The sequence below is a fragment of the Corapipo altera genome, unplaced genomic scaffold, assembly GCF_003945725.1.
Source record: "Corapipo altera isolate COAL_440 unplaced genomic scaffold, ASM394572v1 0, whole genome shotgun sequence".
Taxonomy (NCBI): Eukaryota; Metazoa; Chordata; class Aves; order Passeriformes; family Pipridae; genus Corapipo; species Corapipo altera.
Window position 1 is genome coordinate 13617967 of NW_020884872.1, and position 26137 is coordinate 13644103.

General features: G+C 39.2%; 1 long non-coding RNA gene across 1 annotated transcript; it reads left to right on the forward strand.

The window, feature by feature from the left end:
- The first annotated feature begins 374 nt into the window (after positions 1-374).
- On the forward strand, positions 375-26137 carry LOC113944309. The gene is made up of 4 exons (XR_003526637.1): positions 375-436; positions 11610-11704; positions 25768-25924; positions 26057-26137. It is a non-coding gene; the product is annotated as an uncharacterized LOC113944309 (long non-coding RNA).

The following is a 26137-nucleotide window of genomic DNA, read 5'->3' on the forward strand; positions in this document are numbered from 1 at the left end:
TGCTTGAATGCCAAATGAACTTTCTGAGTGAAACCCCCTGGGCACAAAATGATGTTTTCCAATGAAAGTTTATTTCCTCTGAAAATTTCCAATCAATTATTCCACTCTTCTGCTAGTTTAAGCATGTAAAAATGTTTTTATGGCTTGCCAACCACCTCAGCCTGAGGTTGGCATACTTTTCTTATTTGCACTTAATCATATCTTTGATATTTCTAACAGATTCTTTCAAAGTTATTGTTTGTAAGAATTGAAAGATCTGTGGAATTCATTACAAGATTATAAAGTTAATCTGCAAAGTGATACAAAGATTCTTCTTTCTAAAACCTCTAAGTATTTCTTTTGTCTTTCACAGATATCCAAGCATTACCGAGGGTGTGACCAATGCTCTTCCTGCCTAACCCTACAGGCCAGTAATTTCCCTCGACTGTCCTTGGCTGTATGTCTGCTTTTAAATAAAGCAAAATTACCCTTTTCATAGCCAAATATTAATATTTGGTTTAAACAACATTAGGGCTGTGATATAAAATCCAGGCAGCATTAAAAGAAGATTTATGCTTTCTCCTTTAATCACATGGCTTTGTGTCTTGGCACATGCTTGGCATGCATTGTCAGATTAACTGTGGTGGGATTTACAATTTCGTGGAGTTCAGTGCTTCATCTTTCACCTTTGGCAAACATGATGATCTCTTCTACCACAGAGCTTCTCACCAGGGTAACAGTCTCTTGTGACAATACCAAAACCAGTGTACCAAACACACGTACATCAGGTGCCATAACATGTTGAGGTGATTTTGATGAGTATAGCACATGCCAATCTTCACTTATGGCTGCTTCCTGTCAGGAGCTGGGAGGAATTTGGTAAGAAAGCTTCAAATTTATATATAAATATAAAAATTAAATTAAAAATAAACAAAGCTGTTTGAGTGAGATTTGAACCCTGGAGAATAAAAGCATGTTGTAAAACTTCTATTATTCAGATATTAGAAATAGTAGTAAAACTGTTCTCTTTTATTTCCTTCAAATAAATATGGCAGCTTTTTAAGATCTAAACCATTACATTAAAACATTAACAATCTCTAAACTAGCTCAGATTCAACTTGACAAAAACTAGAAGTATCTTGAGAATGTGAATAAGAAGAGAAATCTGTTTTTGTCAGCAGAGTGACAGCAGCTTCTTTCATGCTTTTAGAGGTGAAGAAACTAAAAACGTGTTGCATTATGTTGCAAAAGAAGAAGCAAACTCAAAGTCCTCTGACATAATTTTATTTTGCAGACCCTGGTTAGGAGGCATAGTTATAATTGGAAAATGAGAAAGACTAAATGTTCTTCATGAGCTTTTTGTTTTTTTCTAATATATTGAAAAAAAATGCTTAGCAAAATCAAAGTTGTGTGAGTGATGTTAGTATTTTGGGGTTTGGAGTGGGGGTTTCACAGTATGTTGGGTAGTGGCTAACATAAGAGGGTCATAATCAAAGGGGTTCAGATCTTGTTGCATATAATGCATAACACTAGGAAGTGGTCTTGAGAACCAGCATTTGCCAGGATGTTCTTTTACCCTATAAAAAACATATCTGTGAGGTAGAGGCCGTGAGACGTCCTCCTCAAACAGCAGAACCACAGCAGAACATGCGGCTGGGTGTGCCAGAGATGGTGTGTTCAACCCAAGGGCTTTCAGGGTGCCTCATGCCAGAGGTCACTCTAATTGATTTGATTTGCTTAGATTGTCTTTCCAAATACCTGTCTCACTGTGCTTCTCCCTTAATGCCTCCTTCTGCATTTTGATCTCTGTTCTGCAAAGGCTTTAGTGTGGCTGCAGGACAGTGCACGGATAGACTCTCTAATGGCTCCGAATGTGCCACACAGCTCACGGTCAACCTGGGGTGCTTTGATCTACCTCTGGCATCTGACATTTGCGTATCCAGCTCAAGAACTGGTGAATGGGCTATTGAACCTGCTCAGTTCTGTGTCAGCACGTCTCTATTCTGCTTTTCCTGACTCACAAATCAAATATTTCATTCTTCAGCACCATGAGAGGCTCCCTCAGCAACTGACATATTTGACAGCCACACTGCACTTCAAAGAACTTCACAGGATTGTTAGCAGTAGCAGAGATTTTTCACAGAGTTGTATTTTTAGCGCAGAGTCTGAAGGAATGACTTGACATACAGTACAGTGATCCTAACCTTACTCTAAGCACAATAGACTGCTTAATTTATAACTGCTTTTCGAAATAAAAATTCAACATAGAATACTTAGCAACGTCAGATCTTCTGTATAAGAAACACAGAACTGCAGAAATGCTGGGTGAGCATTTATTAAAAGTAGCTCTGATTATGTTTTTCATTCCATAGTATGACTGATGACCTAGTTTTCCCTATATTGTTTATTTCATGGATTTCTGGCTGCTATCGTTACTGTCAAAGGTACAGGGTTATAATGAAAATACATTAGCAGACTGGTTTAAGCTAAATACTTTCTGTAATATTTGGAACAAAGGAAAAAATTCTATTCTGGAACATTCATTTTCTGAAATACATTCCAGAGAACAATGGCAATATGTTAAATCTCCTTGTCTGTTGAGTGCCCATGTGTCTTCTTTTTGACTCATCCAGGCATGTGGCCAATGATGAGTATTTCTAAATTATCTTTCAAAAATCCAACAGAATATACAAGGTCAGTGAATTCGCAAAAGTTTTGTTTCACTTACTCTTGATTGTCTCCCTTCTCCTTCTTACTTTCCTCATTTTGTCTTTTTAATTTACCTATTTTTCCCATATGGTATTGTCTGTCCTTTCTAACTACTGCATTCAATGAGGAATTGGAAACTGAAGCAAGTAGAACGTGAGCTTGCCATTATCCTAACACACTGACTTGTGTGGTATTGCACACAGACATCTTCCCACCTTTCAGTTTCTTGTTCTTTTTTTCTTTGAAGCATTTTCATGTGTGGATGTGCCTGACCCACTGGGTTACCTTAAGGATGGGAATTGAGTCCGTGTGATTAAACTGGTGTCTTTTTTGGCCTTCTCTAGGCTGATGTTCACGGCTCTGTTGTGGCTTGTGCGAACTCGCTGTAAATTTGCTCAGCTAATACCACTGCAGGTGCTTGTCTAGGCACTCGGCAAATGTTTGTGGTGTACACTCAGATTCGCACAAGTGTGAACGGTGAGTGTGTGTGTTGTGGAACAAATTGTTCAGGCTACCATTTATGGGGTGGCACTTAATTTAAATCTCCACTCTTCTGAGTTGTCATAGATGCATTAACTCTGTTCTGTACATGCCCTCGATGGAGATGCTGTGCTGCTGCTGGAGCTCTGCTTTCTGCAGCCTGGTCTGTGAGGCCTTGGGGGAGTTCACCATCATAGATAAGAGTGTGTGTCTGGTGTCTCTAAAACAGACATTAAGTTGATTTTTGTTAATTTAAACAGACTAACATGAAATAAGACTACTGAAAATTCAAAGGCTGCAGTTGACAATTTAAAGGGAGAAGCATTTTTCTGGGTGGATCTTCCTGGGTTTGCTGAATGGGCGTCATAGCATTTTCTTTTCTCTTACGCCATGTGTATTTGTCAGTGTTGCTCCCTGCTCTAGAAGGAGTTATGTAAATATGTCTCTCTCTCGCATTGCCTTGGATTTAATTTTCCTGTGCTACTACTATGAATGCGAAAAATTGATTTCAGGAATACTAATTTGTTAATTTCAGTTCCCACATGTGATAGGTTTGACTTATTTTATTTTATTTTTTCAAAAACATTAAAAGTTGTACTGAGTCTTTTATCTCTTTTTCTGATTTATCCTCGCACACGGAAACACATTTCTAAAACTTGCAGTGTATAAATACTGTTTAAGGCTTTCTGTGGATTTATCCACCACATTTTAAGTTAAACTGGGGGATTAATTTGTGTTGCATATTCTTTCATTATATGAATTTTTCCACAGGACAGAAAACATCAAAAGAAAGGTTTTTATTAGAGGAAATACTGTGAGGTTTTCTCCTTCCCTTTTGCAAAAGATATGAAACAATGAAAAACCACAAATACTAAAAACTGTTAATATGAAGAATGTAGTCTTTCTAAAATCTAGGTAGCATTTTCTTGCATCTAAATCCATATTCTATGAATCTTTGATGTGGCATAAAATTATAACTGCTGAGTGGGGAGTGGGACAGAAAGCCACAGGGAGCAGCATCTCTCTGTTATCTTTCTTCATTTCTGTATTAATGCAGACAGAAGGAAACCTCTTTTAGAATTCTTTTATTCTTATTTCTACTTTTTTCTAAATATGTTTTAATTTATTGAACCCTTTGGTCAAGTTACAACAAAGATTTGAAATAAATCAGATCCTGTAAGTGAGCAGTGGGGCAGGTAGCAGGTGTGTAGGCAGCAGAGAGCATTTTCCTTTCCACAGCTGCCTGACTCTAACTCTTCTGCAGCCTCCTCGTCTCCTTCCTACCAGATATGTTTCCCTGCCTAAGCCTATGCTATTTTGTGATGGTTATCTCAGGCTGTAGGTAATGGAGACCTTATTTTCCAATCCTGTCCCCTTTGAAAAGATCTAGGTTGCCCCGGTTACAGATTACACATTGAAAACATTGTTCTTACACAACCACCCAGTGGGAACCCAGATAACTACTGGATACAAGTTTTTCTTTAGTTTATCCCATATACCAGAACAAGATCAGCTAATGTCTGGAGCATCTTATTAGCCTGGGCCATGTGCCATCCTGTCTTGATCCAAGCTCTCTGAAAGGCCTTGGAAGACTGCAGTGCCCTGTTGGTGTGGACACTGTATGCAAATGTGCAAAGCTCACCAGACTTGGACCTATGCCACTGGAGCATGGGACCAGCTTAGGGCACTCTCGTGCTGACAGAACAACTGCAGGTTGAGATATCCACTCCTGCAGTGGTTTTGAATTCACGCTTTATTCGTAATGTGTGATTGCACCTGAAGGATGCTGGTATAAATATTACTGCTCTTGATGCCAAAAATTCTCTGAGTTGTACTTGTAGCTGGGAGAAGAACTGTGTTTGAATTTTTTAAAAATTCTATACAGGTGTATTTGGTGATCTGGGATTTGGATTCTTAGGTGATGAGAAAACCACACAGAGGTTATGATGAAGTACGCTGGTGCTTCTAGGTGGGCTCCTTTAGCTGCAGCATAGTTCCTCGCTACTGAACGACCCTGGATCATGGGCTTTGATGGAGAAAGAGTTTTGTGCAATCTCTGAGTATCTGTCTCTAAATATGACATTTTAACTTGAAATCTGTAGTCGAGAAACCACTAAAATCTCTTGACCAAAATATAGCAATCAAAAATCTACACCTCTGAATCAAATGAAAAGGCCAAGTTAAACCAGCTGAGCTAGTAACATTTATGTTCTCCTGCTTTCCCCAGGTATTATAAGAAACTGCCTAAAATCAAAACCACAAAAAATCACATAGGTTATCACATTCTCTTTCATGATGAGGGTCATAACTTTGTATCTTGACTGAATAATATTGAATCAAGGAAAGAGTGTTAACTAAAAACTAAATTTTAATTAAATCTGCAGCAGTTGCTATTTTTCAATGTACATAGGAAGAGATAGGATATGATATATTTCCTTGATTGAAGAATTTTCAAGTTCCAGCTGGACAGCACTTTAATTAACTTCATTTTCTACCTTTTCTCAGCTGTGGTCCCCTTCCATTATGTCTCTGAATCAATCTTAATTGTAACATTTTGGAAAAGACAGATTTCTCACTGTGTGAATGCTAAACGAAAACCTTTGAACTTGATATTCTTAAAGTTGTGGTGCCAAGGGGAATGTGGGGAAGCCAAAGTGAAGACGATGAACATGGGAAGTGTGTGTCCCATCAAGGCTGGTGTGCAGCACATGCTTTTAATGGAGCTACTTCTGTTTCTGCTGTTTGCCAGCTGTAGTGTGACACTGGGGATCTGCTCAGTAAAATGATAACACTTGCACAACAAACTGTTTGTCCCTGGCTGGTTGACAAACTGAGAGCAGCGGTATCATTACTGAACAAGAGCACAGAGTCTCCTCCTTGTCATCCTCTCACACTGAGCTAATTGCTAACAGTCTAAAGAGAGCATCTACTTCACAGGTTAAAGTTGAAAGAATTTATAGAAGTATGTGAGAGCCCAGGTCGAGGTTTTCCTCAAGTCTGGCTTCAAAGGTGTGGATAAATCTTCATGAGGGCTTTGCACAACTCAAGCAAAAGGCTGGAGGAGGGGACTTGTCACTAGTGGAAGCCAACACCAATTCTTCCTTCCTGACAGTCACTGGAAATATATTTTATATCACATTTCAGTGGGTAAAATATGACAGGTGTTATGCATGTAGTAACAATAATTTATCTTCTCAAACAGTTTGGATTTCAAGAGAAGGATACCAGCCAAATGCTGTTGGCCTTTGTAAACTGATCATTTGGGAAGGCTCCATTGGAAAGACAAGTGCAATGTGTGGGTATCTACACCGTGTTTTATAGCTGTGCCTTTATTTCTACTTGGAAATGGCAGAATTAAGACAGACAGGGTGTCAGCACGCTAATAGCATCTAAACCAGGGAGTTGTCTGTGAGTTTGGCACATCAGAGAAGTCATGCCACAGCATGCCACATGTAATGTTAGGGAACATGATGTTTCAATTAGTAAATCAAGGTTGAAACTTAGAGATTGTATTTTTTCCTCAGGATTTGTGTTTAGTGAGTTTCCGTTTTTTCCCCCTTGTCAGTATTGTAGATAGGATATCTTGGGTCTCAGTGGGTTTTTTTGTGAAAGCTTCTATTGGGTCTTCAAATTATCTAATATATTTGGATTATTATAGTTACAGTTACTAGGATCTCAGAGGCAATACTACTGCCAATTTATTTCTTTTTATTTCTTTTTGTTAGTGATGCTTGTAGTGTTACCTCTAGGACAAAAGAAGAGGAAGCTTTGAGTGGAGGTGTAGTTGTTTAGCTCTCTATCTTCTTTGCTGAGACAGAGTATGGCAGTGCTGCAGTGCAGTGATACTTCAGCTGGCATTAAACTAATTATTTTGGGTACATGAAGCATTCTGGCTACACAGAATGAAGTCAAGTATGCTCTGATTTTCCCTGCCAAAAGGCTTAGCAACTTGGGCACCAATGAATGAATAACAAACAATAAATAGCAGTGTCTGGATAGGAATTTATGGGGATGTCGTGGTTCAAGCCCAGCTGGCAACTAAGTACCAGGCAGCTGCTCACTCGCTTCCCACCCTACCTCAAGTGGGATGGGGATGAGAATTAGCGGGGGAAAAGTAAAACTTATGGGTTGACATAAGAAATGAAATGAAGTAAAATATAATAAGAATAAAAAAGAAGAGGGAAAGAGAGACAGAAAAACCTAGAGAAAAAAGTGATACACAATTGCTCACCACCCACTGACTGGTACCCAGCCCATCCCTGCCCTGCAACCAGTCCCTTTCTGGGTAACTCCTCCCATTCATGGACTGGGCATATTGTTCTATGGTATGGAATACCCCTTTGGCCAGTTTGGATCAGATGTCTCAGCTATGTTCCCTTCCAGGTTTTGTGAAGCTCTTCCCTGGCAGAGTATGAGAAGTCCTTGACTTAAGGTAAACACTACTTAGCAACAACCAAAACATCAGTGTACTACCAATATTATTATACTGAATTAAAAACACAGGACTGTACCAGCTACTAGGAATAAAATTATCCCAGCTGAAAACAGAACGGGGAGAGCTTGTCATTCTGAACTTTTTCATATTCCCTACATTGCTACCTCTCTTGCTTCTGTAGTCTTTTATCTCTTTTTTTCTAACTTCAAAGGAAAAAATGAAGCAAAGAAGGATGACAGAATGCAGAAGCTGTGGGCAATGTATCATCCAACAGCAGACACCTGACTGTAGCTATTTCTCAGACAAAGGGTCTGTGCAATAATTCCCACGTTAGGCAAAGCTGACACCTTACACAGAAAATAAGAGTTGAATTGAATGAGAAGATAGACTGGATTGTGGTGATCATGTGCAGAGCTCAAGCATACTGACCAGCAACTCAGCTGTCCCCTTTTGTTCCCCTCTCTTCAATTTCCCATGCCTATTCTTGGGTTTAACATGATGACCTTTCTTTATCCCCCACTGTCTACTCTCAAATAACTTTCTACTCTGACTACTTTTTCCTCACAAGTCTCGCTTTTGCTAGTTCTGTATCCGAACTTGGTGTTTCTGGTGGGGTTACCTAGCCGATCATTTAGCAGTCACCCAGCAAGTTTTACTCTTCAAAATGTCCTTAGTTCTCTGCTCCATTATCTGTGAGATTTCATAGAATCATAGAATCATTTAGGTTGAAAATGACCTTTAAGGTCATCGAGTCCAACTGTTACCTTAACACTGCCAAGTCGATCATTAACCCATGTCCCTAAGTGCCACATCTACACTTTTAAATATTTTAGATACCTCCAGGGTAATACCTTCTCTGGGCCGCTTGTCCCAATGCTTAATAAACCTATCAATGAAGAAAGTTTACCTAATATCAAATCTAAACCTCCCATCTTGGCCATCCTTACATCATTCCCTCTTAACCATCTGTGAAATTTAGTCATTCTTCGTGATGTTATCTGTAACTGGACATTAGGAAGCATTACTTTACCAAGAGGGTGGTCAAACACTGGAACAGGTTTCCTGGAGAGGTGGTGGATGCCCCAAGCCTGTCAGCGTTTAAGAGGCATTTAGACACTGCCCTTAATAACATACTTAAACATTTGGTCAGCCCTGAAGTGGTAAGGCAGTTGGATGAGATGTTCCTTGTAGGAAAATGTTCCTTGTACTGTAACATTGTTCCTTACAAATGAAATAACCAATTCTAAATGTGTTCAGACTGGATATAAAGGATATTTCTAATCAAGAGTGAGGGGAGTATCTGAAATGTGCTCCCCCAAAGTGTTTCAACCAGAACAATCCCAAATAACAGCTAATGAAGCTTACAAGGCAGCTTCATCAAGTGTGAGTGAAAGTGGTTGCAAGTCTGTGTTAAATTTATCTTGTGATGTGCTTGTGATTTGATACCTAATGCTGGTACCAAAACAGATCATAAGGAAGTGGCTGTATTTTCTTCATAAATTTTAATAATAGCAAATATAGACCAGTTTCATTCCAAACTGTTGTTTGTGTTCTGTGGTCTTTAAAACACTTTTGCAATTATTATTATTATTATTATTATTATTACTATTATTGAGGGTTTGAAACATAGAAGGAAAGAAAAATGTTGCTGCAAGTTTGAAATTTCGACCTAGTTTTACAAATAAAGACCAAACTTTTTTGAAGTACTGGCAAGAAAGAATAGTGAGATAAAACAACTTTGCCTTTTCCCCCACTACCACGTTCTCTATTTCCTCTAAAAGCCTGCAGTGCTTGCCTGAGGAACTGGAGACCTTGCCATAACTTTTAATTCCTACAGAAAGGAGACCTGACCAGAGTTTTCTAGAACTAAACATGTGTCTCAAGCCATTTTCATGATTTTGCTTTCTCCAGAAATTGAATCCAATATCAGAGAAATGTGTTTAGTAAACTATGTTCTTTTATGCAGTGTAAGAAGAATTGATATTTTAATTAAAAATACAAAAAATATAGGAGACTGTGGACAAAAACATTATTTGCAGGATAGCACATGATACCTAGAAAATTTAAAACTATCTGTTTGAAAACTGAGAACTCAGACCTGGGTGAAGTGGAAGATATTTATATTTAGGCCAAGCCCAAGCTGTAGAGTGTGGAGGAGAACAAAGTCCTGAAAACCATAAAACATTTAAAAAACTTTATTAGTTTTTAAACTAAATCCTCCTAAACATATCTGAGTTTTTATTTTTTTCTTTGTTCTTAACATAAAAAATGAAGTGAGAGAAGTATGAAAAATGGAAATGCAGAAATTTAAGACTCATGTTAAACAGTTTGATTAAAAATTTGAAGATAAGATTTAGAATCTTGGCATTCACATAACCAGCTCCTTCTGGTATCCTTTGCAGAAGGAAGTACTGGATGTGAGTATAAAATGAGAATAAAATATGATATTAATTTGCACTGAAGTAGCAAATATTCTAGAGAAGTCTCAGGTCATTAATCTATCTTCCAGCTAAGGGAACTACATTAATAGCTTATGGGATTTACAGGGCAAGCTTCAATTTAATGGTTCACCCTAAGTTTGGGGAAAATAGGAAAGGGCAGGATACTGGAGGATGCATTATATCTTGATGCATTAAAATCAATGGCAAAACTTTCTTGGCCTAAAATGGCCTCTAGATAGTTTCTAATTTCGTTGCTGCTGAACGTTAATTGCCTGTCTGCAAAGTGGAGGAAACTATATTTTCCTGACAAGTGTTAAAACTGACAGTAATCCTCATAGCTCTGTCTTGAATAGGAAAATAATCTGAATTAATGTTGAGCTTTAATTGCATTTTTGGAGGTGAATGGGATGGGGCTTGTTTTTTTTAAATGTGGCCTCAGCCTAAAAAAGACAAATATTTGCAGTGAATTATAAGAAGATACCTGCAGGGTCACACAGTTTCACTTTTCTAAGGAGCTCTCATCACTGGGGTCCTGCCTGTGTTTTGTCACTAGTCACTATGTTCTTTAAATTATATTATTTCCCTGTGCTCTGAAGCTAGGTGAGAAACCCTTTTTTATGTTTCTTGCTGTTGGATATAGGGTGTGCCTTTGTAAATGGAGAGAAGAGCATATTACATATTTTGCAGCTGATTCATGAGAAGGCTCAGAACAAGAACCAGGGAATAATGTTGTAATCTAATAGCTGAAATTCTGTCTTCACAGGGGAGAGTCACTAGTACAGCACCTATAAATCTGTGTTGGTGCAGTGCATCATCAGATATGCAACCTTTTTTAAGGTGATAATTCCCATAATTTGAGTATTGACCTTGTTCTATGTTGTACAGACTTGTAATCTGTGTTTTTCTGAGTGATCCCCACAGGTGGGACATTTCTAATGTGAAGTCACACTGTGAGACACCTCTGAGTGTGCTGGGAAGATGGGATTATAAATATTCATTGCTCTTGCAACCTTGGGCTATGAATGTTTCAGATTTTATAAGCTAAGCAGAACTGGGCCTAGTCAGAGAGAAAAGAAAATCTCAAAACTTTGGTAATTCCAGGTGATAAATGAAGCAGAATGAGTAGAAAATGAGAGTTTTTCTGCTAGGCTGATTTTGAGCCAACATGCTAATTTGATTAGGAGAAGTACATAAGCACAATATAAAATCTAATCACTTATGACAAAACCAAGTCAGGCTGGATTTCCCTCCCTTGGAAATACAATAACTGCTTTGTGGTCTGCTTTCATCATCGAACTATAGGTTTGGTCACCTTACAGGTGTAAGGAAAAAGAATAGGTGCTGTCAGGGTCCCCCATGCTGTCCCATCCCTTCCCATGGTGGGACCCTGACCACTGGCCATGGGAAATACAATTAGAAAAGGGACCACATCATGAGCCTGGTGAAAAATCTGGCTCGGATTGTGTATAATGCCACTAGCAGTTTCTTTCAACTACATGTCTGACAAGTAAGGGATGAAGGGCAGTAGGAACTCATTTCATTCCTTTCCTACTTCATTTGTCCAGGTACAGAAGAAGGACTTGCTAATGCTGGGTGCCTGCCTGTGCTCTGCGATGAGATGCAGCAAAATCCAGTCCTCAAGCCTCCTTCCTACGATCAGGTACAAATGTGTTTGGATTTTTTTCTTTCTTAAAGAGTAGCTTTGCAGATAAATTATCCCAAGGGAAAATATAATCTTATATGCCTCCCCTGACCACTGATAGATCTATGTGGCAGAAGTTCAAAAGGAACCCTGCTGCCACCAGCTTCATGGCATCGCCCTGACAGAGCCTGAAAATCATAACCCAGCGCAACTTAGAGTGTAATTGTTTTCCCATTGGATTGGTACTCATACAGTGTCCCTTCTGGCATAGGTGAATCTCCAATGTCTATACCACTGGCTAGTGAGAGCTCTTTTCTCTTTTTTGTTGTTTTTTTTTGTTTTCTTTAAACCAGGAAGGACTGTAATATCAAAAAGTCATCATATTTTCACAAAACGAAATCACTGTTTCCAGTCAGCCTTGAAGTTCTCCTTTAATACACAAAAGCTTCTCCTTATTTGTGATGTGTTAAGCAGTACGAATTCAGTGGAGAAATTGGGGATGGCTGCCTTGAGGGCGATTGGCAGGAGGGAATTCTTAGGATCTGTCACAGTAGAACATTGCAGCATGAAATATAAAAATGGGTTCAAAATGTAGATCCACCTCCATCCAAAGTCTTCTAATGCCTTTTTTTCATCTCCACTTGAGAATTTGGTGTTCCTGGGGAAAAACAAGAAGAGAATTTTGAAATTAAATGGATGAAAATTTGATAATCCCCAGTGACCTATTTTCTTATAAGATTATGGAATTGTGTAAATCAGTGTGGTTTTTATAATTATTAGAGTATAAGAGTGCCTGAATACATACAGCTGGGACTGCCAAGGCAGGAGCTGAGTCTGGGACTCCTCCCTCTATCTCTTTCTTGCTATTTCTTTTAGAGAAAAAGCATTCTACTGAAAACTCCTGGAGAGTATCCTTACTGTCACCTTCAGTTCAAATTTCATTATACTTCCTGTTCCAAGGGCTTATCCCACTGCCCAGGGGCAACCAATCTGAGATGGGATCCTCAGGATTATCTCTGTGAAACACAGCTGGTAGTTCTTCTATTTTTGCCCCTATGCCAATTTTCTATTCTTTCCCAGCATGCCAGTTGAGCTTCTTATGAAGCTGTAGTGGAAAAACAAATCAGTGAAATGCTGCAAACTATAAAAATTATGCATTTAACAATTTTTATTATTATCATGAACCTTAAAGGAGAGGGAAAAGGGGGAAATGTTTTAAACTCCTGTCCCTTTTGGACAGACAATAATGCTCATTTTTTGATGTCATAAGCCCAAAGCATAATATTTCTGTAAGATACTTCCCTTCTGCTTGGGGCTCTTTAACAGAGCTTAAAGACATCCTCATCCAAAAAAAATATACTGTGTACTTGAGCAAAGTACGAAGCAGGTGGAGTAATGGTTAAAATCATTAAAATCTTTACCCCCAGGATTCTGGCCTGCAGCTTGTTCCCCCTAAGCTTATGTGATGACTCATATGCATTTACATTCCCCCGTGCTTCACACGGCATCTGCTGCTACACATTTGTTGCAGGATCTTGTCTTTGAACAGCTGGTGACAACCCACTTCCTCTTGCTTTCTTCAGCAGAGATTTTTCAATTGTTTCTTGTTGTTTTGATGTGAGACCCAGTGTTGGAAAAACAAGCCCATTTACCCTGATTAGAACCAGCCCTTTAAACACTTGCCAATTAACAACTCATTTGCTATTTTTCTAAGGACCAGGAAATACTTTCCTTTTCTCTCCTTTCATTTTATTCAGATGTGATTCCACATAAGCAGAACAAAGTCAAACAGTTCTTCTATAAAATGTTATAAATATTTCTCTTATTCTCGCCCTTCGTTTTGTACTACAAAGTTGGAGAGGAAGGGATCCTTCAAGCTAGTCTTCATAAGCTTGATGTCATGATAACCAGACTACCTTCTTACACTGCCACTGTCACTAGTGATGAGTTTTATAGACATGACCTGCTGAAAACCAAACAGGAGAACATCACATTAGCAACAATGATACAAAAAGTGATTAGTTACTTGATGCCAATTCTACTAACAGACATTAAGAAAAATAATGTAACATGCATGTGTTCTTAGCAAAATTAGAGACGGTCTGGTTTGTACTAGTCAAGTACGTGCAATCTTCTTTCAGAGATTTGATCTCAACTATTTCTGTGAAATCACACACTATGTTTTTATTCCTTCTGAAGTAAGCTAAATGCTTAGTTACTGGTTTTTTCTTTTTGTTTTCTCATTCAACACTTGAATGAGATTTCCTTGTCAGGGACAACCTTTATTACATAAATGCTTTGAGGAAGTACTAAACCTTCAAAAGTTTTCATTTTTGAAAAATACCATTACTTATCTCAGACAACTCCAGTAGTAGTTACTTGAGAAACTGCATATGATCCTACCAGACCTAAAGGTAAAGGCTCTTCTGCTTTGAAATGCTTGTGATTTATTACTGATTCAGTGACTATACCACTCCACAGGAATTTTCCAAGTGGGAGATTTCCCCTTTTTCATAATTCAGGTTGAGGTTACAATCTGTTGTTTAGCCTGTAACTGTACTATTTGTTCCCGTAAGTAGTATCTGTTCATATCTTCACCTATACTTTGCCAGTCCCTTAAAACATAGGTATAATTATGATACATGGTTGTTTAGGTGTTCTGCACCTCTCCACAGAGGTAAATTTGACAACCACTGCATACTCTGAGTTGAGTTTTCCTTTGCAAATGTCACAGAGCATCTGACTACAGAGGAAGGGGTTTTCTTGGAGAGTCAGCCTTGCTTTTTACCATTGGATATGTTGATTGTTCTTCTCTAATAGAGTTCCTTGGCTCCTGAATTTAAATACTGAATAAGCACACATATTTACTGAATCGTTGCCAAACTTGTTTTTTATCTGTTTGTTTCCTATGGCAAGGGAGGATTTCAAATCACTTTGCTGCTCAGGGGAAATTGAAAACAGGATCTATTTTTGGTTCTCATTTAACTTCTCAAGATGGATCAGTGGAAACCTGTTATAACACTAATTTACTTAAAGATGTATTATGTGCACTTTGCTAAAATGCTGAAGGGAAAAAGCTTTGCTTTTGCAGTTGTTTGGCCTGAAGCCAAGATCCTCCATGAAGCTATATGAAGAAGACAGAACAGAATTATCCACATATTTTTATGCATACAGTATTATTCAACTGATTGGCCAGTGGATCTATGCCCTTCTTAAAATATATTTAAAAAGACAGTATGGGGATATAGATGAGCTGAAGCTGTACCCTTTCTCTGTAGCTATGCAAATCAAGGATTGACGTGGAGCATTTGGATGACTCTACTCCCCACACCTGATGTCAAAGCAAAATATTGCTTTCTTAGAGCCAGAGATTAAATGTTTCTCATTTTACAAAATGCGGTCCAAGTGCAAAGAGAGGTGCTGAAAGTCTCAATGTTATTTTTTTTACAACAAACCATAAAGGTTAGTTGTACATAACTGTTAGATAATTTTTACTGTATTAGCTGTAACTTCCACTTGAGCACACCATGATGCTCTACAGTTGAGTGCACAACATCTTTTGGTGCATGGGGCAATATTGGTAAAAACTTAGTCTGTGGTTACACCTGCTCTATGAATAGCAGTGTCATTTGTCGTGCTTTTGAACACACTGCCTGTTCAACACAGCTGTTGACAAATTTTAGGTTGAGGTAGATTTGTCCTCTAGTTCACAAACTGGCTCTTTTCTCCCCCCTCCATTGTAGTTCATCTCAGGCTAAGGAGAGAGATTTGAACATAATTGGATATTCAACACCTGTGTTTCAATTATCATAATATTTGAAGAATCTGGTGCTTCACTTAATGTTCCTCAAGTAGTTCTCTTGATTATTTGCTATTGCAGAGCTGCAGTAAACTTGTTTGTTCCTCCTTTTCTCTCTGCCTGAATTTGATTTCAGAAAGCAATCTCAGATAAAGAGGAGATTTCAGAGTCCTAATCACATGCTGCTGTTGTTGGCTTTGTTGCTGCAAGTGGCAACATAGAGTATACTTTACCTTACACTATATGAAATGCCAGGAGCAGAATACATTATTTTCTTGTGATGTAATTTTTTTTTTGTGAGCTGTTCCAGAACAGGCATATCTGAAGGCCACAATAGTTGTATTCAGCAAGAATTTTATATAATATTACTTACAAGACATACATGTATCAGAGGGTTTTTTTGGTGAGAAAACAGGTCAGAGCACATACAACAACATATCACTTCTTTCTCTCTCTTGTCAATTACCATGGAGTCATCCTGCTTGCATAAGCTTCAGGTCAATAAAACAGATTTCAAGGCAGAATCCAGTATCTGCTGAGACACTAACTTCATCATGTGCCTACAGAAAGTGCATATTTTTTCATCATCTCTTTCTCCCAGTGTGATTGTTCTGATTTTCTTCTATGGAAGGATCCTGATGCACATTCAATGCGGTTTCATTTAAAGAATTTCTGCATGTTCTTGTTTTCCATCAGCACGCACCTTACTTCTCTGTTTGTAATTCTGGGTAAGAATTGCTAGTTTTGTTTGTACAATTTGCAAAACTCATCGGGTCCAGAAGGGGCAAAGTTTATCACAGAAGTTTGATAAGATGGATAGATTCTCGTTACAGGAAATAATAGTAAATTTAATGTATTCTGTGTTTCATTTTGTTTCATTTCATTATGTGTTCTGAGCTTACAGAGTACTCATTTATTTTGTTATTGGTTTCAGTAGTACTATGGTGTGCTGTATGTTCTAGGCAGTGTCAGTCATGATGAAATTGAGAATTTTCATCCCTTTTCATCTTTGGTTTTGGTGTAAAATTAGGCAAAATTTTGAAATGCTACATTCCATTAAGCTGGAACAACAGAAATTTTGGACATTTTTAATTGAAAGAAAATTCTTTTACAATCCTCAAATGGAAGAGTTTTGCTTTGCAAATTCCTGTAGCCTAAAGCGAGTTATAGTACTGACCCTTATTCAATTTCATGTTTCCCAGCTGCTACTAAAGCTCCAAAACTGAACTATAGGATTCTCATACTATACCACATGGAAGATATACATCCTGAGAGATACACTTCATTACAGCTGGAGTCCTTTAGAGATCCCTGCCTTGCAAAGAGTAAGGGCTGGAATTAAAAAGTAAACAATGCAATGTAAATACAGGGAAATATACTGGAAAACACAGAAAATCCAGTATATTTACCAGTATATGTTTTCCAGGGGAGTGTTTCTGCTGTGCTCTACTCTGCTCTATTTCCAGGTATGTGGAATGCTGTATTATAAATAATAATTACTCATTATAGATAAAAACTTCAAAGGATCACAGTTTTTCCCCTTGTTTTACAGAACACCACACTAGAGAAGGTTGAAGTGAGTGTAGACTCTTTCATTCCATGTTTCCAGAGCACAGAGAGCAAATAGTTTAGTAGATATTTTAGGGTGAAACCCACTGCATCACAGTGGCCCTCTACAGAAAAACATGCTGACCAACTACAGTGAAATTGTTGAATGACAAATTGCCCTGAGTGCAGAGCTGGATTTACAGGCAAGCAGGCAGGGTAGATGTCCAGGTTTTCCACAGGCTAGATCAAGCAGTGGTACAATCTATCCTATGCAAAGTGAGAGATAAGAAGGGGCCCAGGCTTGAGCCTGAGTCTTTTTTGAGGACTAGGTCTAATCACCTCTGTGAGCACAGACAGTAGTTCCCAAGAGAGCATGTACAAAATTCATAGAATCATGTAGGTTGGAAAAAAACTTAAAGATTATTAAGTTCAACTGTATTTGTATATACCATATAACCATATTTAAAAATGGGTACTATACCTTCCAATTTTGTAGGAAATAGTTTCAGTTTAACTCTATCTCCAATGGTGGCTGCCAGATTTAAGGAAAAGAAAAAAAAAAGAAAAAAGCGAAGAGAGAGTTAGGTGTTCTTTATTGTTTCTCTGTGGATATCCCCAATAAACAATGGCATGTCCCATGCACCCAAACCTTTCTTCTGACACATAAAGAAAAGATAATGCCAGGTATTTTATTTTACTTGATTTTCTTCTTTTCTCCCAAATAAGTGTTTTAGTCTTCAGAAACATGAAAGAGAAGCTAAGTTTCTGTTGGCCAAAAATATTTTGAGTCCTTCAAAGGAAAGCATACATTTGGACGCAAGAAGCCACAGGTGCCATTTCATTTTCTTCTTCAAACATACTCTGGTGAAAGGCCTGCTGACCTTTTGTGAAAGATTGCTTCCTGAGAATATGGTGAATTTCCCTTCTGTTCTTCCCTCTCTCTGGAGATCAGTTTGTCTTATGTTTATAGAGAGTAAATCAGCCACATCTTGTTTCCTTGAACTGAAGAACCCAACTAGCCTCTCATCTCTTTGACTTCTTCTCTTCCACCAGCTGTTCTTCATATGCTTTGATGGGCAAATCCACCCATCAAAGCCAAAGAGTAGACACCTAGGATTGTGGCTGTATTGCAAACTATTCTATAGATGCATGTAAAGTGATAGGAAAAATCATCTGCTGAATTGCATTATATCAAGAATAATTCATCAGGTCTTAGTTTTAAGACATTCTGGGAATTCAGATACATACAAAAAGTTGTAATAGACTTCATGTTTCTTCTTAAACATGCAGAGCTCTATTTCTTCATAGATAAGCATGTACACAATTTTGTTGTAAGTATTAAAAAGTAATGATCTTTCAACCTCCATACTGCTATTTGTTCCATGTCAACAGCCTCATAACAGATTCACTGGCCCCTAAGCTACAGCTTGTCACAAGCAAGAGACAAATGCTTAGAGAGCTTTCCCTCTGTTTGATCCTTGTAATCAACTTTATTTCCTCTACAGAATTCCAATTATCCCATTAAACAATGAGTCAGAATACTTATATTGATACAGGTGCCTTAATTGGTTAATTTATATTTGTGCCAGCCCCAGCTAAGAATTCATTTCCCTGAGGCCTCCTTAGACAACCACAGTTCCTCCTAAGTCTTAATGGTAATTCCTAGCAGGCACAGTACTTGAGCACAACATTTAGACATACCCACAAGCACCCTGCACAACACACTAATCTGTGTTTAGCCATACATATACTTGCTGCTGAGCTTTTATTTCCTTCCACCTTGTAATTTCTAACCTATTTAGTTTTAATTATAAGACTACAGCACTGACCGTATGCTTCCAAAACCCATTTGCAAGAAAAAAGTCCTAATAATATTGCTTTTTTTAGTAGCACTCCAAAGCAATTAAACACCTATTAAATGCCAGTGAATTCAACTGCAGTCTATCATATAAACATTTATTTGCATATGCTGTCTGCTGAGCGACATAATTTTCATTATTGACTTATGAGGATAGAAATAATAGACAGACTGTTTACTGAACTGTCTTTAACTCTGCATCAACCAAAACAGCTAATTAAATGTGTAACAAGTTTCACTGACATAAACTAGGAGATTTTAAAATCAAGGTGAAGAGAAGGACAAATGCTAGTCTGTTCTCTCTAAGACTTGTTCTCACCATGGCAAGAAAATAGGATATCTAGTCCTGTAAATCATCAGAGAAACCAGACAGAACTACAGGTAGATTTTAAAAAGTAATTTACCAGGAAAGCAGTTTTTCAGGACCAAGTAAACCCACAAGTGAGCTGCCAGGATTATTATATTACCAAACTCACATCCTGATAAATGTCATGAGCAGGAGCGTCTTCTATATTCCCTATAAGGCAGTTTCCAAAGGAGCTATAGAGCAATTAAGTGTCTACTCAAGGGACTGTAATAGTTGTTCCTCAACTTCATTTCCAGTTTAGTTTACTTCACTGATTTAATTTCTTTCCCTCTGCAGATGTAAATTAAGAACTCACCTTCTCCCCTCCTTATTCTGCTATATTAACTGGCAGCTTGCAGGCAGGAACAGCTGTAGAAGGTGTCAGTCATCTCTAGTCTGTAGACATAGTCCTGTACTTGCCAAAGGCAGCAGCTTGCAGAGAGCAAACAACTTAACCTGCATCTTTTGAGTTGCAGGCTAACATTCAGAATGGGGGATGATTCTGCTTTTCTGTTCATGGGATTGTACCTCTGTTTGTTCTTTCAGAAGATACGTTCAGTAAAGTAAATTACATTAAAGTAAATTAAACCATCAGTTTCTGCCAATGATCATGTATGATACCTGTTTTACATTCTCTCTTGTGCCTCATGTAGTGGACTGACACTGGCTGGACACCAGGTGTCCACCAAAGCCACTCTGTGAGTCCCCTCCTCAGCTGGACAGGGAAGAGAAAATATAGTGAAAAGCTCATGGGTTGAGAAAAGGACAGGGAGAGCTCACTGACCAGTTACCATCACGGGCAAAACAGACTCACCTTGGGGAAATAAGTTTAATTTATTGCCAATCAAATCAGAGTAGAATAATGAGAAATAAAACAAAATCTTAGAAACACCTCCCCCCACTCCTCCCCTCTTCTCCGACCTGAGTCCTGATTTTCTGTACCTCCCTCCCATCCAGTGCCTCAAGGGGCTGGAAATGTAGGCTTTGGTCAGTTCATTGCTTGTTGTCTCAGCCACTTCTCCCTCTTCAGGGGGAGGACTCTTCCCCTGCTCCAGTGTGGGTTCCATGGAAGACAGTCCTCTATTAACTCCTCCAACATAAGTCCTTTGGGCTTCCCACAGGGTCACAGCCTCTTTGGGGATTCACCTGCTCTGGCATAAGTCCCTTCCAGGGGCTGCAGGTCCACCCTGGACCTCCATGGGCTGCAGGGGCCCAGCCTTCCTCACCATGGCCTTCACTATGAGCTGCAGAGGAATCTCTGCACCAGTGCCTGGAGCACCTCCTCCCCCTCCTTCTGCACTGACCTTGGTGTCTGCAGGGCTGTTTCTCTCACATATTCTCACTCCTGCAGTGGGTCCATCTTGTAGCAGCCTTGAATTGGCTCTGTCAGACTTGGGGAAAGCTTCTAGCAACTGCTTACAGAAGCCACCCTTGTAGCCCCACTGCAACCAAAACCTGGCCATGCAAACCCAGTTCAGTTCAGTTGTATGACCTGATGTGTCCTTGAAATGTGCTAAAAGCTTCAGATGCATATAATTTTAAATAAGAAATAAAGTAATATAATTTGACTGGCAAACCCCCATTCATTCCAGCAAAATAGTGGTATCTGCAGATGATACATTCCAGCAAAGCATCTTTTTATACACATGAGCTGACAGGGAAAATTTGTCAGTGGTTTAGTCACCACTCAGCTGAATCACCAATCTCTTTTAAAAAATAGCTTGATTGCAGCGAGGGGGTTCATGTCTCCTACAGTAAATTAGATTAAATGCAATACAACAGGTACTCTGCAGAGGTATATTTTGGGATGGAAAACAAATCTGTTTCTCCTTGTGGGTGTTGGCTAATATTTTTTGTTGCTCAGGTAGTATCTTTGATAGACTGGAGTGCCAATTGCTGCTGTGCAGAAATGTGAAATAATGTCATCTCCAAATGTGCCATCTTCAGGGACACTGCTTCTGGAAATGATCACAAAACCAGTGAGGCTTCTCCTCCCAGGCTTAAGTGAACTGTATAAAACAAGTTCCTGTTCACAAAAAGCATAATCTCCACAAGAGAATAATAGCTGCATTTAGGATGTCTGCCTTAGGGAAGGAACTACTTAAGATGGTGACCTAGTCCCCAGATTAAGCTTACCTAGGCTCCCCAAAACAGCAGTTGGAACGCTAGGCTCTTGAGCAGAGAGAAATTCCTGTAGGACACAAATACATTTTGCAATTCCGCTTTGTAAGAATTTCAGCCAGGATCCATTTCCTTTTTTCCAAAAGATTCACTGAGATATTTTTACAAATGTATGTAGTGGTACCTGGTATTTTGATTCCTCACAGTCTGTACATTTAATGTCTATCAAGAAATATGTTAAGAAAGAGGGAAGAGGAAAACAGATGAACCGGTCTGGGCTACTTGGTGACCTATCCAAGCTTTAATCTCAATGTCAAAAGGCAGTGTTCTGAAAGTCAGAGCTGAGTAAATTCCAGCAGGTTCAGTATGTTCTTCAGGATTATCAGAATTTGCGAATTATTGTCTTCTCACTGATGTGAATGTGAAAAAAGTTGTCAGGAGTTTTTCATATCTCTGGGACTTCTACAAAGTTTCTTCCCTGGTTTCTCTGGTATCTACAAAACTGTAATGAAAATGGAAGGTTTTTCCCTTCAGGTGGGACATTTCTTGGATCTCTGTGCTTTGTTGGTCCACTGTTTCTGTAATAGACGGACAAATTTTATTTCTGTTCAATTCTAAAGATGCTTTTTTTATATATATACATCTTCATTTTCTACTGTAAGGTGCAGCCCTCAAAATATCATGAGCTGGCTTTGTGGCATCACAGGCTTGCATTGCTGACTTTGCAGTGACAGTACTTGTAAGATTTCCAGGTTGGTTTTATGTCATCAGAGAACTGATTGCTGAGAAAATTTGTCAAACATTTGAGTCTTCATTGAGAGCAACTTCCAGCCTTTTTGAAGGCTTTCCTACAATTTGCTTTATAGCATCTACAGCTTGGATGAAACACCCAAGATGTTCTGGGAATTTGAGTTCATTCATCTTGCAAAAGCCACTGAAACAAATTTATACTTCTACGTAAGTGTTATCAATACATATATTCTTTAGGTTCTGGAATAAACCCAATATGACTATGCACTTTCCATATAAGAAGGGGATGTCCTTTAAATTAGAGCAAGGATACCAACAAGCCGCAAAAATACTGCCCATATTTAAACAAGCTCTTTCCGTACTGAAGGTTTTTGTACAGGAGTCTGTGCTGAAAATAATGAAGAGGCTGCAGCAAAGAAAAGCAGGGGTGGAGAGATCATAGATAACTGTAAACTAATCCTGTCTTTATTTTTCTTGGGTTTAGTCTGGGTCTATCCCAAGGTACCCATTATAAACTGATAGGGCAGATGAACAAGCATGCTGTTGGGGCACCTATATTGGCAGTACCAGTGAGAATGCTGTGGAGAGAGGCTGGGTTGCAATACATGGGCAGTAACATTGCTGTGTTTCCTGAACAGCACATTCAGAGTCTGAATAGTTTCAGACAGTTCCATTGTGGGAACAGTGCACACCTTTTTTTTTTTTTTCTTTTTTTTTTTTTTTTATTCAGCTCGTTCTATTAGCACTTGCCAAATTTTGTACATTGTTCATTTCAAATATTTGCATCCCATCCTAATGACTCTCTTACAGCTACCATAATACATAATGGGTGTGTATCATTGCCAGCTATTCCATTGAAATTACAAATATCTTGAGCATTATTTGAAATGTATCATCATCACGTGCCATAACTTATGAGCTTTGGATGCATGGTGTAGCAACAGTGGGATTATTGGCAGAATATGATGTGGAATGATCATGAATATTCATGCAGAGGCTGCATTTCCTGTGTTTATGAATTGTTTTCAATCTGGAGGACTCCATCAGTTGCTCAGATTCCTCAGGGATGGGAACTACACAGAGAAATCCCATGACAATTAATTATTCATTCATTTTGCATAAGAAAACAATAATCTTCAGACTTCATTTGAATCAGTGTTTAAAATGGAAATCTGAGAAAGCCTTTCCTGCTGCTGGAAGTGAATAGCAAATTAAAAGCTTCCTGGAAGACTGCACACAATTTGCACATGTTCTGAGTAGTGTGGTGTAGAGGGGTTTGTACCAGCACTGAGGGACAGCCACCACTGCAGAATTACTGACTCACTGCTCTCTGCAACTGTTGTCCAAATGTGGCCTCAGTAGAAATGTCACAAGTAAAATTAAAATGGCTTTGAGAAGGTCTGAATAGACTAACGTTGACCTTCTGAGAGTGTGAAAAGGAATGGTGCTGCTGTTGCCAAGCCCATGCAGGAAGGAAGCTGTAGTGCTTGTCCATATGACTAAAGTGAAGCAGGAGTCTCCTCCATTGCCCAGTCCAGGGTCAGCCCTACCAAGGCTGCTCTCGAGGGGTCTGACCAGAGTGTGTTTCAAGGGCGAGCACAGCTATACCAGTACAGCAGTCCTGGACTTCAGTGAGTTTTTAGGTTTTACTTCTCTTTCGACCCATAGTGTCCACAAGAATCTGGTAGCTGATGGTCTTGTAAGTGGCCATAAAATACTGCAAATACCCAGCACTGCTCAGAATGTCTTTCAGAAGATGCAAATGTGGAGAGCACTGACATTTGTAGGTGGAATTGGTAGTGGTCTCTGGAGCAAAATAATGTTTAATTCATAGCACTTTTTTCCTACGCAAAAAGTTATGAAAATAGCAATAAAATTAACAATCCATGAGAGCAAGAAGTCAGGCAAGAAAGACAAGAGACCAGCATGGCTGAGTAGGGAATTGCTGGTCAAACTAAAGGGAAAGAAGCAAATGCACAGGACGTGGAAACAAGGACAGATGACCTGGGAAGAGTATAGAGATGAAGTTCAGTTCTGTAGGGATGGGGTGAGGAAGGCCAAGGCAAAGCTGAATCTGAACTTGGCAAGAGACGCAAAGAGTAGCAGGAAGGGCTTCTACAGGTGTGTTAACCAGAAAAGGAAGATCAAAGAAGGTGTACCCCCCTGATAAACAGTACTGGTAAAGTGCTAACAATGGATGAGAAGAAGGCTGAGACACTCAACAGCTTTTTTGCCTCTATCTTCAATAGTAACCTCTCTTCCCACACTATAAGTGGATGGACAGCAGGACTGGGGGAGCAAAGTCCCTCCCACTGTAAGTAAAGGTCAGGTTCATGACCACCTGAGGAACCTGTACATAAGTCTATAGGACCCGATGAGATGCATCCCAGAGTCCTGAGGGAATTGACTGATGTAGTTGCCAAGCCACTCTCCATGACAGTCAGGTAAAGTCCTAGGTGACTAGAAAAAGGGAAGCATTGTGTGGGTTCTGATGTAGCAAACCATGTGAAGAGACAATGGTAGGACCGGGATGACCCAGGGGAGCTCTTTGAAGTGTCCAGTGTGGGGACTGTGGTGGTCCTTTCCCTTAGCAATGACACCCAGGAAAAAGGCAGTAAAAGTTCTGGAAGCACTGGGGATTTTATCCTGTTTCCTGAGTTCTCATGATGCTTCACTTCAGGAACCCCCCTCCCTTTCCGGCAGGTCCTGAGATGCTGGGAACAGTCCCTCCCTGGCTCAGCTCAGTTGCTGGGAGGGGGGTCCCCCACGCTCTGAACGATGTGATGGTATGAAAAAGTTCTCCAAAAACTTTCCCATTTAACTAAAACTAAAACAGACAGACAAGATTTAATAGGTAGAAGAGTTCTCAGTCTTCTCAGGAAGAGACTCCTTTTATCTCTCCCTCCAAGGTGATCAGTGTTATCAGCTGGTTTGAGAGCCCATTTGTACCAGAGCAGTGCAAAAGGAACAAAGCATGACTGAGAGATACATGCAGTACAGCGCTTTTCAGAGCTTATTTTTAGACTGGAAATAATGTTGGTTTTAATCTTCCTTGACAGCTGTTTTCAAAGGCACACAGAATGGACATTCCTATTTTACCTGTCAATTCAACCTTGTTTACAAAATCAAAGAAACATTTAAATGTACCAAGATTGTAGATTGTACCTTTCTTTCCAGTCCTTTTTTTGTCTCAGCTAAAAAAATTCTGGTAACTAACTGATTTTAACAGAATATGACATTTTCTTTGCTGTGCACAGGGGCAGTGGGTTTTTGGGATAGAGCAGATTTCCTGTGATTCACTGGATCTGTGTAGTGGGCCCCTGCAGAAGACCTGGTAAATAGGATATACTGATTTCTAGCCAAATCTAGGCAGAGAATTACCACAGACCTTGGTTGTAAAGACCTGTGTATTAGCATGAGTAACTGACAAATAACCTGAGCCCATCCCATGACTCTCCTTAGCTTGTTCCAGCAGAGACGTGTAGGAGTGTACCACTCAATGCCCACTTGGTGACTGCTGGACCAACTCAACTGATAAGCTGTAACAGAGATGCCTCAGTGTGGGCCCCATGCAGTACATGTGGACAGCACCATCTATGTATCTTGTCTTATCTTGAGATGGAGCAGAATGCCTACATGAGTATTTCTTTACCTGGCAGCAGAAATCATCAATAGAATTGTTTACGAAAATCCTAAAAAAGCTGTACAGACCACACCAACAATGAACCTGGCCGCTGTTGGGATGTGTGCACTGTGCCATGATCCATGAAGGGGCTCATCCAGGACTGTGATAGGGTTACCAGCATCAGCAGGGAGGTGAGATTGCTATTACCTCTTCTAGTGCATCTATTAGCATCAGAACTGCTGTCGCAGTATCTATTATTGATATCACCTCTTACAGTACTTCTATTATTTATACAATAAGCTAGTTATGCATTTCTTCTTCAGATCCCAAAGGAACCTCCTTGGTGCAAAACAAGATGCTGGGAGATCCTTCTATTTTCAGCATCGCTTTGGTTTTGTGAAAAT